General features: G+C 36.0%; 1 long non-coding RNA gene across 1 annotated transcript; it reads left to right on the forward strand.

The window, feature by feature from the left end:
• Positions 1 to 1706: 1706 nt before the first annotated feature.
• LOC109143745 lies at positions 1707 to 8466 on the forward strand. The gene is made up of 3 exons (XR_002044086.2): positions 1707 to 1982; positions 5519 to 5749; positions 8287 to 8466. It is a non-coding gene; the product is annotated as an uncharacterized LOC109143745 (long non-coding RNA).
• The last annotated feature ends 5192 nt before the right edge of the window (positions 8467 to 13658 follow it).

Below are 13658 nucleotides of genomic sequence, written 5' to 3' on the forward strand. Positions count from 1 at the left end.
TTCAGGACATTTGGCACGTTCAACAATTAACCCCAGGAGGTTTTAGTATTCCCACCACCTTTGTGTGTCTGACCCTGGCACACATGCATGCCATCCAGCATGTCCAACTCCTCGGGGTGGAGCACATGGGATGGGCAGCTGGGCAGCAGGAGGCAGGAAGGCATTGTCTGGCCTCTGATTGCCCCAGCTGAACCCCGATGGGAGGGATGGGGCTGTCTGGTCCCCATCCTGGGCTTACTGGGGTCATAAGGGGCCATCACAGTGCTTGGGGTGAGATAGGGGAGAAAACCTTCATGAAACCTGCCAGCGACTGCTCTTTCCAGGCCTTTGTCCTTGACCAGTTAAAGTGTCTCTGTTGATGGGCTGCCCTGGCCCATGATTTATAGACTGTTTTAGCATTGCCAGGGTTTTGTCATTGTGAATTACCGTGGACCAACTAAAATCTGCTTGAAAATGCAAAAAGGAGAGGAAAGAGGAGGAGGAGAAGGAGGAGGAGGTGGTGGTGGTATGGAAATACTCTTCCCTACCATGTGTTACAGTGGAAAGGCAAATTGCCTGCTTGAGAAGACACCTTTATTCAGCCAAGCTGCTCCTTTGGGAAATAGTAACGATCAAAGGGGTTTTTTTCTTTCTTTAATGCAGTAATTAATTTGTCACCCCGCAAAGCTTTTCAGAGCTGATCTTAGAACTGTCTGCTCTCACGTGGAGTGCTGTAACAGAGTTCAGCTGTTCCTGCTCTGAGAAGGCAACAACAGGGCTGTCAGTAGCAGCAAGATAAAACTGATTTTTTCTCCAGTGAGAGTGATGGTGCTCACAGCAGGCAGTGAATTTGAGCGAGAGCTTTTAGGATTTTTATCCTGAAATTCTGTGCAAATAATGAATGATCTTCCCAAATGTACATATGACTCCGTTAGGTCTCTGTTTTGTCAAGCATGTCAAAACAGTGAGGTTTATTCAGTTTTACTGTTGCTCTGAAGAACCTCAGAATACAGCAAAAATAGTCAAGAGCCTCATAATCTTCATGCATGCTTTGCTGCTACTGCCTTAGGGAGCAACAAAAACATCCAGTGGCCTTTTTTCTTTGGTTCTTTTTTGAGCAGTGCTAGACCTAATGGAGTGCTGCAAAACAGAATTCAGTAATTTGAATTCAAATTCTGAACGACCAATAAGCCACACTTGTGTGGAATCAGTCATTTCCCTGTGAAATTAAGGAATTCCTTTTTTCATGAAAAAGATTAGCTAGCTGGCAGATCTCAACTTGCGTAAAATTAGTTTAACTAGTTTAGATATCCAGCATGAGCTGTTGCTTAGCTCAGTGGAAGATGCACAGAAATTTTGGTCAGATTTCACTGAAAAAGAATACTGCAGAAATAAAGTCTGGCGTTTGCACAATGGTGCTTATCTTCTGTTATACACATAGTATCTCCGTGGATCAGCCTCTTTAGACAGCAAAACCTGTTTCAAAAACCAGATTTTAATTGACCATTTACAGAAATCTCTTCTGGAACTGGATAAAACTGGCCATGAAACTCCCACTCTTTATACTTACATATACACATAAATGCAATGTATCAGAGTAGACATCAAAAAAATAATTGTAGGCTAGAACTTAAACCACAGTGATTTAGAACAAGTGTGTTAGTCATTGTGCTGCTGTGTTGGAGGCGGCTGGTGCTGTCACTAGCTACAGCCATGAGAAGATGCACAGCAGTCTTCAGGGAGAGTTTAGACTCAGGGCTGAGAGCCGGCAGAGGACATTCTCCCTCCTTGTCTCGGTAAATTAGTTTGTGCACCTGTGTTTCATACTGTTATATGTGGCTAGTGTCTCTTTCTGGCTATCTGCAGGCAATTCCTAGTAGAGTGGGATTTCTGAGCAGCCCTTTGGAAGTGTCTTAAAGCCTCCAAATGTGTGGAGCCCTGTGCCTGTTGGGATTTTGGATTCTGTGGTGGTGACAATATATTACATTTAGTTTCCAGTTCTGGTAAGTTGAAGTGATGTTACCCATATCCTTTTTTTGTGTCTCAATCCTTAGATAAGGATTTCACAGTGAGGCCAAAGTATTTTTAGTTTGCCTATTTAATTTGGATACAAATGAATATACTTTATCTACTGTGTCTTTTTTTTCCTCTACAATTACATTGAAATAGGGATTAATAAGCCTGAGGGGAAAAAGAGAGAAATAATAGTAAGTGTTTAATTATGAGTACTGCCTGTTTAAATTACTATGAAAAAATACCCATTCATTACTTTATGCTTGTATAATTTATGTTTAACTGTTAATGTATGGTATTTCAGGGAAGAGTATGATATGATAATAATATCAATTTATCTGAGATTCATTATGTAAAATTTTGGATACAAAGATGTTACTCTGTCCTAACTTTCCTTTTTCCTTACTGTGTAACTATTTAAACATCAGTTGACTGGCAATAAATGTTTTCAGGAATTAAGAGTAATTATTACCCTTCTACATTCTTTGCCGTAGAGTGTAGAAGTTCAGGCAGTGTAAACTACAGATAACATTTAGTGATTAATCACAGCGTCCTGACATTGTTGAGGTTGGAGGGGACCTCTAGAGGTCATCCAGTCCAAACCCCTACTCACTCAGGGGACAACTAAAGCAGGTTGCTCAGTGCCATGTCCATTTAGGTTCTAAATGTATCCAAGGACAGAGACTCTGCAATCTGTCTGGGCAACCAGCCAGTGTTTGACCACCCTCACTGAAAAAAAGTGTTGTTCTTTCTTATCTGATCTTGCATGGTTTTCATCTCAGCTGAAACTGATGCTAGATAAGTAAGATTTTCTCATATTTTTGCTTATGTGGAGTCAAAGAGACTGACCAAATCACACAGGGGTTAAGCTAGCTTATTTGCATTTAAACTGCTACAGAGGATAAGAAACATTCAAAATTAGAGTGTAAGTACTATAGATCATAAACCTATATATATATGGCTTGGTCACACAGAATAAGAGCCCATTTTTCTAACTGTTTGTTTTTCAAACAGATAAATTTTAGTTATCTGTAATTCATCTAGTATGGATTACAGGGAGTTTTTATGACAGTATTGATATAGATAATGCAATGTTAAACTATATATCCTTTCTTAGTAATTTTTGGCAGTTTGACCTAGCACGTGTACATTTGCATTGTGATATCTCTGCCGTATTTATCATTATAATAGCTTGTTATAGCCAGGGACATAACAGACAATATGGAAGGCTGGCACTACTGAAGTCCCATTTATATCCTCCAAATGTATTCTAAGTGGTTCAAGTTGGCTTATGTTGGAATTTAAGCAAACCAAATGGTGGGCTATTTTAAGATTGCAGGAAACCCTGAGTAATGTGTGTGCTTGCAGGGCAAATCTGTTTCATACATCACAGAATAACTAGGTTGGAAAAACCTTTTGAGATCATCAAGCCCAACCTATGTACAATGAGTCTAATCTGTTCTTTGTTCTGTCTTCTCCCTCTGAAGAGGAGGCAGAGTCCAAGTGACTGGATATGTGTCCCATCTCACTGAATATACGATTTTGAGTCCAGTGTTGCTACACATACGCTGTATAGTGTAGCCTCACTCAATGTGATATGGGTTGCATCACATACAGAGTTCCTTTGGGCAGGCTTATCCAGTCAGCTTGTCATTAGTATTCTGAACAGGATCTTCTCATTCTCCCATATGGCACTGGGGGATTGGATTGGATTCATAAATGCTCAAAGGGAAAGGCCTTTGATAAATTTCTACGTTCTGAATTATAACTGGATTTTGATCTGAAATAGAGATTTACAGTAGTTATTTTCTCCCTCTATTATTGCTTTGATAGCAAAATATAGTGAAAATTAACTGGGCAAGGCTGCTGGCTCCACTGAAACAGTACCATTCTTATTGAGACCAAAAAAAGAAATAAATAATAAAGTTAACATTAAAGTTAACAAATGAAGTTAATCCTACCCAATTTCTTATATAAATAAGAAATATATTTCTTGGAACCCATGTTATTATTTTGATACCTACTTGATACCAATTATTAAACTACATGTTTGTAAAATGCCATAGTAACACCTATTTAAATTAATATTTTAATTACTATGAATAAAAACCTAACAGTAAAATTATATTCTTGCATTTGAATTTTAAAAGCTATTTTAATGAAACAAACATCTGGGTCTAATTTGAACAGTTGTATTTTTGTGCAGCTGTTTGTGACGTACCTTATAAGACTGCTTTGTGAATAGGGAGGATTTACAAAATACCAGTCTGGAAGTGACACAATCTATTTTATTATTTTTTCCCTATTGAATTGTATTTAGAGCCAAATTCTGTTTGTTCATGGAAATAGACTGAAAGGCAGTCTAGACCAGATCTAAGTGATTATGGAGTGGATGAGTATCTGAGAACACCAGTTCTTGGGCTGGGGTGGTCACTCCAGCTGTGTCTTGTCTGTATGTCATGATGTGACCTTAGTGTTTTTTTTCTCCCCTCCTTGTACTTTCTCTTCCATTGAAATGGTACCAGGAACATGGTCAGAAAGAGACCTCTAGACAATAGCTATAATACACAGTGCCACAGTCTGTTTGCCTCTGGCTGCATCTTTATTAAACTGTCTCCTAGAATGTGTTGGGATACCAGAACTCAATTATCTGTACTGTGACATGCTCATGCATGGTATGAGCTTGTGCCAGCTCATACCCCAATTCACAGTCTAGAAGTTAGGATGGACCAAACACCATTCTCAATAGTCATGAACTTTATTTTGGAGACTAACCTAGGTAAATATTATGGATTAGACAGATGGTGCTATGTGGTTTCGGGACTGGGGAATAGGTTTTGTCACTGTTTTGTTCAGTAGTGTAAATGGAGCAAGTTCTGTGTGGATAACTTGAGGGACCAGGATTTTGTTGTAAATTGTCCTGCAATATTTTCCCACTTTAGGAGCTTTGTGGTACTCCACAAATATACTTTAAAGCTAGAAAAAGGGTAGCTGTAATGGAAATTAAAGGACTAAAATGTAAACCTAAAATGCACAATTGCCAACCAATTAACATATGCTCCGTCTAGAACTGTAACAGCACTCAGTGTCCACCTTCATACTGTATGGACAGGGCCAAAGCATGATCCTAAGGACTGGCAAGGGATAGAAGGAAATCTCCAGTCTGTTAGTGTAGTCCCTGACACATTTTGGGTGAATGTCAGTTTGCACTCTTTCAAACAATGTCCTTGGTTTGAGATTCACAATTCCAATGGGGACAATTGAATATCCTTGGAAGAGTGTTTAGGTATGGATATGAGCATAGAATACTGTGCTTTGCACCATCCTGTCCCCAGCTATTTGTATAGATACAGCTAGTGAGGTTGATGCCAGGCTAAAGACAATGTGGGTGTTGAAAGAGAGAACATAGACTTTTATGTCGAACCAATTCCTTGCCTTATACATTTGCTGATAGAATCCCATCAGTATAGAACTCTGTCTCATTGATTATTAACACTGTTTTTTTGTTTTTTCTCATGTAACACAGCTTTTGCATCTAAGGACAGATTTTATGCTGGAGTGAAGATTTATGCTTTCCTACATTTGCCGTTACACTAGCAACCTATCTTTGTTTCTACTGGGTCCTCATCAATAAACACAAATTCATTTGAATGAACAGATCGAAGTTACGTAGAAGTCTACAATCACTGCAGTATCATTAATGACACCAGGACTTTATATAGCATAAACTAAAGCAAAATGATGCCTTTTTCAGTAGGTGAGGAAAGCAGGTTTTAGAGTTACCGTCCTACCACTATAAATATTTAACTGGGTTTTTTTTTTCTGGTTTGAACTCCTGTGTGGGAAATCCTTTTTGATTCCAAGCCTCAATTTTTCACTTCTTGGCTTAGCAGATAGTAGAAAAGCTGTGGTGGCAGCTTATTTTCTCAGGGGAGAGAGTGTATCAGGCCACTTGACAGTGACTTCTCTAGTTGATGAAATTGTGTCAGCCACTTCCAAACAGAAAAGTCTTACGGAAAAATGGTGAAAGAATATGACACAGGTTTTTGAGGATAGAAGACATGAAACAGTGAAAGCCTTGGAATTCCTCAAGTATGACAGATTTTCTAAAATACTGACAAGTAACATATTGCATTGAACAAAGATAGTATTTGAAAGTGGGACTAGTGTTTATATTTAAGGAATGCTTCTGAGAAGAAAATATTTTAAATATCTTGCATCAGCTAATGATGTATGATTTATTTTTTCTGCGGATTAAATCAATAATTCACAGTACTATCTGTGGGCCTTCCAGATGGCAATTTATCTGTAATAAGTCACATTATATCAAGTAAATATGTTATGAATCAGACTGTTTTCTTGGTTTTAAGTTTTCTACTCTCACATATGCAAATTTCCAAATGTCTAGGTTCCATTATAGACTGAATGTTTGTAGTGAAACTCTATTAGGTGGGATTTGGAATGGTCATTTTCTTGATTTAGATACCATGAATTAAAGTTAAATGAATATGGTATGATAGTAGGTTTATATTTTCCAAAGTATTCCTAAGGAAGGAAACAAGTTGAGAGTGACAATATACTGCAATGCATAGTTATATTATGTTAGTGAAATTTAAAGAAAAAACAACATTATATAATATTTAGAAAATTTATAGAATGCAATGTTTAAACATCATAGATAATATGAAAGGACCCTTAATCCAAGGACTATTAAGAAAAAATCTCATAATCACAAAGCACCACAGTTTTCTACAGCAGCAGTGTGTTACGAATAGAGGATTTGAGAAATTAATTCTGTGAACGGCTAATGAAACCTAATTTCCCATAGATTTCTGTCTGATATTACATAATCTTTCCATATATTATAATACTATTCTAATAATAAACCAGAATAATAATTCACATTTGTCTTTCACATGTCTTTTGTCACCCTGCCTGGGTGTACAAAGGGGTATATTATGGCTACGGCCCTTAACAACAGCCCCCTTACTCAAGTAATGTGTATAAAATTCAAGCAAAGCCACCTTCTTTGAACTTGTGATTCTCCCCATGTAGCAAGACCATATAAGTTCAACTGTGCAAGAAAGGGGGAGTTATGAAGCAGAAAAGATAATAATATCTGTTTTCCAATTCTCCATGTTAAGACTTAAGAGAGAAACTATTATTTAAAGTGATGAGCATTAAAAATGATATAATCAGGGAAAGGACTATAAGAAGTTTATAAAACTTGCTTATCTAATATTTAATTTGATTTCAACCTAACTCCTAATAATTCAAGCCATTGTTGTGACAATTGTGAACATTTAGGTAATTCTAGCAAGTTAAAAATACAGAGAGATCAAAAATCTGTGGAGATTTTGCAGTGTCATTATATAACTAATGTGGGTTTTATGACCTTTTCTATTATGTCCACCTAAAAACTTGTCTATTATGTGAAGGAAAACAAAATATGTTCTCATCATTAACTGAAAAACAATAGACTTGGACTCTGAAAACTGTAGCATTTGTTCTATCCTTGAAGACAACACTGATGGTGGAATGTATTCCCTCTATATAAGGGCACATTGATAACCCCCAATCTTTGTATGATCTTATCTGAAACTCTGTTGATGAGATAGCTGAAATAATAATGATAAATTCTATAGAAAGGTTTGCACACTAAAGCAAGTAATGTTTAAATTGTATGCAGAAATAAATACAAAATGGAGGTAATTCTCAGTGTGCAGATGTAATGTAGGACATTTTGCCATGAGGCTAATGTTGAAAGATTTAACTTTTCTGTAATCAAGCAATCACACATGATTCCAATGTCAAAATCAAGAGCTAATTAAAAAAGTATAAATTGAAGTATATGTCTGACATATGATGTGAATTGCTTCTTCAAGGAAAGGAAGTGTGTGTTTATTAAACAGAATAATTCTTGATCACTGTATATCTTCCATTGGCAAATTAAAACAACAGAATTTTAAGATAAAGAAAATAATTTAGGTATTTTAGTTAATTCCTGTAGCTTCTGTGCCTTGCACTATGCAGTACACTTTTCTTGTTACTCTGGATTTATGTATTTCTAGGGACGATGTTTCTAAATCAACCCTCAGAGCATTCTGAGGTTTAAATGCAGGTTTGAACTTTTATATTAACAGTAAGTTTTTTGTATAGCTATTTTATTCTTAGACTTGAATAACAAAAGTTGTGTTAAGTTACATAATGTATTGGAGGAAAAAACTGCTAAAAATGAAGCACGTTGCTCCCTTTTCCGCTGAACTGACTGCATTTCATGTCCGTGATCCCCAGGTTTTGCCTGACTTCACTCCAGTTCCACTAGATGGCCCCAAACGTCTTCTCAATGCAGCTTTATTGCTTCAAGATGTTTTAATGTGGTATGCAGACATAAATATTTGCTCTTGGCTGAAACTTGACACACTGTGATAGGAGTGCTAGGACTTGCCCCAGGCAGCTTTATTTATAAGAAAAGAAAGGAAAAGAAAAGAAAAGGAAAAGAAAAGAAAGGAAAAGAAAAGAAAAGAAAAGAAAAGAAAAGAAAAGAAAAGAAAAGAAAAGAAAAGAAAAGAAAAGAAAAGAAAAGAAAAGAAAAGAAAAGAAAAGAAAAGAGAAAAGAAAAAAGAGAAGAAAAGAGAAGAGAAGACAAGAGAGGAGAAGAGAAGAGAAGAGAAGAGAAGAGAAGAGAAGAGAAGAGAAGAAAAGAAAAGAAAAGAGAAGAGAAGAGAAGAGAAGAGAAGAGAAGAAAAGAAAAGAAAAGAAAAGAAAAGAAAAGAAAAGAAAAGAAAAGAAAAGAAAAGAAAAGAAAAGAAAAGAAAAGAAAAGAAAAGAAAAGAAAAGAAAAGAAAAGAAAAGAGAAGGACATGTTCCTGGTAAGCATTTGTCTTGCCACAGTATTATTACCTTCATAGAAAGTCATATTTTGTAATATGCAAGATAAACAGATCACTTACATACATTTTTCTTGGTCTTAGAACAACAGAGTACATTATAATATTACACATAAAAAAAAGAAAAGTAGGGAAGAGAGCTGTTCGATATAAAGCATTTAGATCCCAGTAGTATAAAAAATTGGTAAATTATTAATTACTCTCTATGCCATCTAAATTATGTTAGATTCCTTATGTTACATACAAGAAGCTTCAGCTTCCTTTTTGATATACACAGACAATTTATTTGAGGTTACTCTGTCATGGAAGAAGACATAAGGTACTTTCTAAAGCATTTTAGAGCAGGTTTGCAGCACTGCCAATGTAAAATGGCTGATTTAAGACTAGAGTACAAAATCCCTTTTAAAGAAGAGCTGGTTTTCAGCCGTAAATTTATAAATGCTGCTTTCTGTTCCCTTTTTCATGTTACAAGACAAGGCAATCTCCTTGCAAAATACTGGACTCATAGTAGAAGATCAGTTCCTTTTTTCATATGTTCTTCTAAGTCTGATCAAATTCTAAGATTCATCATTGTTCTGGGTGAGAGACTAGACATAAGACTCTTGATAACAGTTATGAATGGTACAAAGTAGATGATAAACCCATTATGTCATTTATACATTCAAAATAGAAAAGGTCACTAGGAAATTATTTATTGGTAAGAATGTAATGGGTGAAACTAAAAGGAATTCTCCGTTGAGCTTCAGTATCAAAAAACAGAACAGGTTTAATGAATGAAAATTAATGAAAAATAAGTGAAAATTAAGTATTAAAATTACTGTCATTAGTGGTGTAGGAAAGGGGAGGAAGTATTTTAATGTTTGAAGGGGTTGTGAGTTATGGATAATCTTCAGAAGGTCCAAAAGAAATGTACACTTGTGGAATAATAAGAAGAAGAGGAGTTTCAAAGACGTGATAGGAAATAACAGGAAGAAGGAAGTAATAGGAAGAGGAGTTTCAAGGAAAATGGATATGTAATGCTAGGGGCTGAGGAAGGTGGCTTATCATAATTATTTATTTTTTTAATTAGAAAACAGACTTTGGAAAGAAGATTGTAGTATCTGACACAGAATATGAAAAAATCCAAGTATTTTTCTATTAATTTAGTTTAATCTGTATTTAGGAGAACAGTGTATGTTGAAAGGGAAAGAAAGAAGAGAAGAAATGAGTTTTGAGAACCTACAATTGATATAAAATCACATAGAATCAGAATTGTTAAAAATGGAGGGCCCTTTTGGAGGTCATCCAAACCCCTATTCACAGACAGGTCAACTAGAGCAGGTTGCCCAGCCCCATACCCAGTCAGGCTCTGAATATCTCCAAGCATGGAGATGTTGCAATCTCTCTGGGCAACCAGTACCAGAGTTTGACCAGCCTCACTGTAAAAAAGGTTTTTTCTTACGCTTAAGAGGAATTTCCCATCTTTCAGTTTGTACCCATTGTCCTGTAGCCAGATACCACTGCAGAGTCTGTTTACTTTGCTCACTCTGTCAGGAATTTATACACATTGGTAAGATCCCCCTGAGCCTTCACATCACACACAGAAGTTATCTTGGCTTCTCCTCATAATCAAATACCTGCTCCAAGGCCTTCCTTGTCTTTGTGGCCTTGCTCCAGTAAGCCCACATCTCTGTTGGACTGAGGAGCCCAGAACTGGACACAACATCTAATATGGACTGCAATGCACAAAACTATTGTCTTGCTACTGTTTTAATGAGCTTACCTTGCCTCTGCTAGGAATCATGATAACTGTTGAATAACACAAAGAGAATGTAGCTGAAGTCTGGAGGACAATGTATTTTGCTGTTGACTCATATGTCAGAAAGGCATTAAGGATATGATCCCACCTTTTTTTTTTTTTTTTAATGAGTTTTAAAATTTGATGAAATACACTAGGGTTAAAATGAACTATTGAAATTTAAAATTGTGTTTGAATAGATAGATGGTTTAAGTTCAGCCAGCTTTCTCCTTGAATCAACAGTTTCTCCGTGTTATTGTTTGGTTTTGATCTTGTTCACTTTGTAAATAAGAAGTAGAGTAAGCCACTTGGTGAGCTTGTAGTGTATCACTAGAGAAATAAACTAAAATGAAAGTCTACTTATTTAGACAAAGCTCTTAATTTCCCAGGATGTTAATGGAAATTTATTTCTTTTGTGAAATCTTCAATTTAAGTCAGAGATAATAAAATATCTTTTTCTTTATGTTTAGCATCCTTCCTCTAATTATTAAACTATCAGAATCTTTACACTTTTGAGAGTCTTTGGGAAAGCCTTTATAATAAAAAAATCTTGAAGAGAGAAGAAAAAATGTTCTCACTCATTCTAACTTCAACATGACTTAATGACTCTTTCTCAGTCTTTCTAAGCAACTGTTTTGCTCAGATCTATCCATATGTTGAAAGTGTTTGTCTGGCAGCAGCAATGTTCATAAAAGCTACAAAAAACCAAAAACATTACACTGGAATTTGTTTTGCTGTTTTGCCATATATCTCTCAGAGCCTATGTTTCTTGAGAAGTTGTTAGGTTTTTTGCTTTCATGTTGATAACAATATTTAAAGAGTTCAGATTTGCAGACTGCAAACTAGCACATTACCACAGAAAATTTTACTTTCCCATTTACAGACACTATTTTATAATTTTAGCATGTTAAGTGTGTCTTTAAATATGGTGCTCCCTTTCTCTTGCTTTACACAGAATGTACCATTACCTGTTTAACTCTTTAGTTTGGAACCTGATTTTTACAACCCTGTTAACATATTCCTTTTGGTTTTTTGAACCACAGTTTTGTGAAACACTGTAAAAACCACCAATGCTTGTGCTACACTAACTTCTATATGTCTCAGACAGTTTATTTCTTTTTTGAGAGAAGGAATATAATTGCAATTTTTGGAGCTTTTAGCTGTGGAGACATATTTCTTCTTCATCTCTTCCATATGTTACACATGTAGTGTAAAAACAAAGCATCTCAGTTCCCCTCATTTATTTTTAACATCATAGCTGGGTCAGAATGATATTTTCTGTGGCTCATGTTGAGTTTGTGGTCAAGCTAAGACAACTTCTCAAGGTGCCTTTTGTCAGCCATCCACCACTCCCTCTTAGATGTAAGCAGTTGTAGTACCTCCACTTTTCTTGTCATGATTTCCTTGTACACAGGTAATGGAGAATGAAGTTTCAACATTCCCCAAGCATTTCACCTGTTCTGGGATTAATGCTAGTATAAAAGAGGCAAAGTTTATACGTCCCTTTCAGTTCCCCTCAATCAGCTGGCTGAATCAAGCTGTTTTTCTGTGTTTTCAGTTGTGTAAAACTTTAATATTTATTTCTTCACTACTGAGACATGTTTCCACATCTTGAATATTTTATCAGAACAGTTTGTTGTTGCTGACAGTATAGACATCTGAGATGAGATTCATATAGACATCCACTGCTGTTTGAAATCCTCTGGTTTATGCTACCTGACCTCCAGCTGCTGCTCCAGAGTGACACGAGGCTCCAGAAGTCATGCAGCCCACCTGTTGTGTGTCTCAGATTCCATAGGTATCTGAAAGTGCACTAGGCACAATGATTAAGCAGCTGAAACCTGTGTTTGGGATTGTAGGTAACTTCTGGAATTTCTTTGGAGATCTTCTGAGCCAGAACAACCTGTTACAAATGTTGTACACTTTCAAAATCCTCTTTGCCTCTTCTTGTGGTATTTTTGTCTCCCATAGATGGAATCCAGACTACTGCAAGTCCACCAGATGAGCAGATCAAAAAGATCTTTTTCTGGAGGAAGTTTCTAGAACTGATTTTACAGGAAACGTGTTGTACTAGAGTTACTTGCTGGATATGGAAAGATCAAACTTGGAGTTCCATTCTGTATTTTAGAAATCTGCACGCTTTTCAAAACAACATATCTTCTTAAGAGAAATTAGCTTACATATGCGGACTTTCAAGAGACTTATTCTCATCATGTTTCTGTCAGATGTTTCCCTTCAACTGTCCACACTGAAAGAGGACTTGGGAGTTAAAGCAAGCACTGGGCATCCTTACAGAAGTATATGACAGCTCTTTAATCCCACATTGCAGCCATTAGAATCAACAGAAACTTGCCCTACCTTTGAAGACAGTGATTTTTTAGAAATTATAATGTGAACCAGTTTCAACACTGAAATCTCAGTTCTTTTCATATCATGGCTTGGATGTTTGATGGCTCTGAGAGCTGAAAGAAGATGGATCTTCTATGATTAGATGCATCCTTACAAATGACAGCATTCAATCTAAATAGTCAAGGTTGAAAGCATTCCTTATGACACAGTGATTAACTTGTCTGCCTGTCATGCTACATTATTTATTGAATCTGGACATTTTTATTAGTCAGAATTAATCTGATGGTTATTTTACTTTTTTGTGGTCACATTCTGCAACTGGTAGGTTTATGAAAAATATTACAAGAATTTTCCTGCTAGATAAAAAATCTGATGCCATAGTAGTACTTAAATTGAATGTTAATTTTCCTAATGGAAAAACCCTAGACAATGTGCTCCTTCCGATTGAAAAAGAATTTATTAATTTTATTCTTTTCCTATGTTTAGTATACTGCCTTCTATTTCTCATCTTGCATACTATATCACTGACATTAATTGTATCAAAAAGTTCCTGTCTTTGATTATAATTTAACTTTTGTTCTTCTTTCTTTGTTGCCATTTTAAGCATATTTTTTCTAATTTGTGGTGAATGACTGTTTCTGTGTCTTAGA

The sequence above is a fragment of the Corvus cornix genome, chromosome 3 (assembly GCF_000738735.6).
Source record: "Corvus cornix cornix isolate S_Up_H32 chromosome 3, ASM73873v5, whole genome shotgun sequence".
NCBI lineage: Eukaryota > Metazoa > Chordata > Aves > Passeriformes > Corvidae > Corvus > Corvus cornix.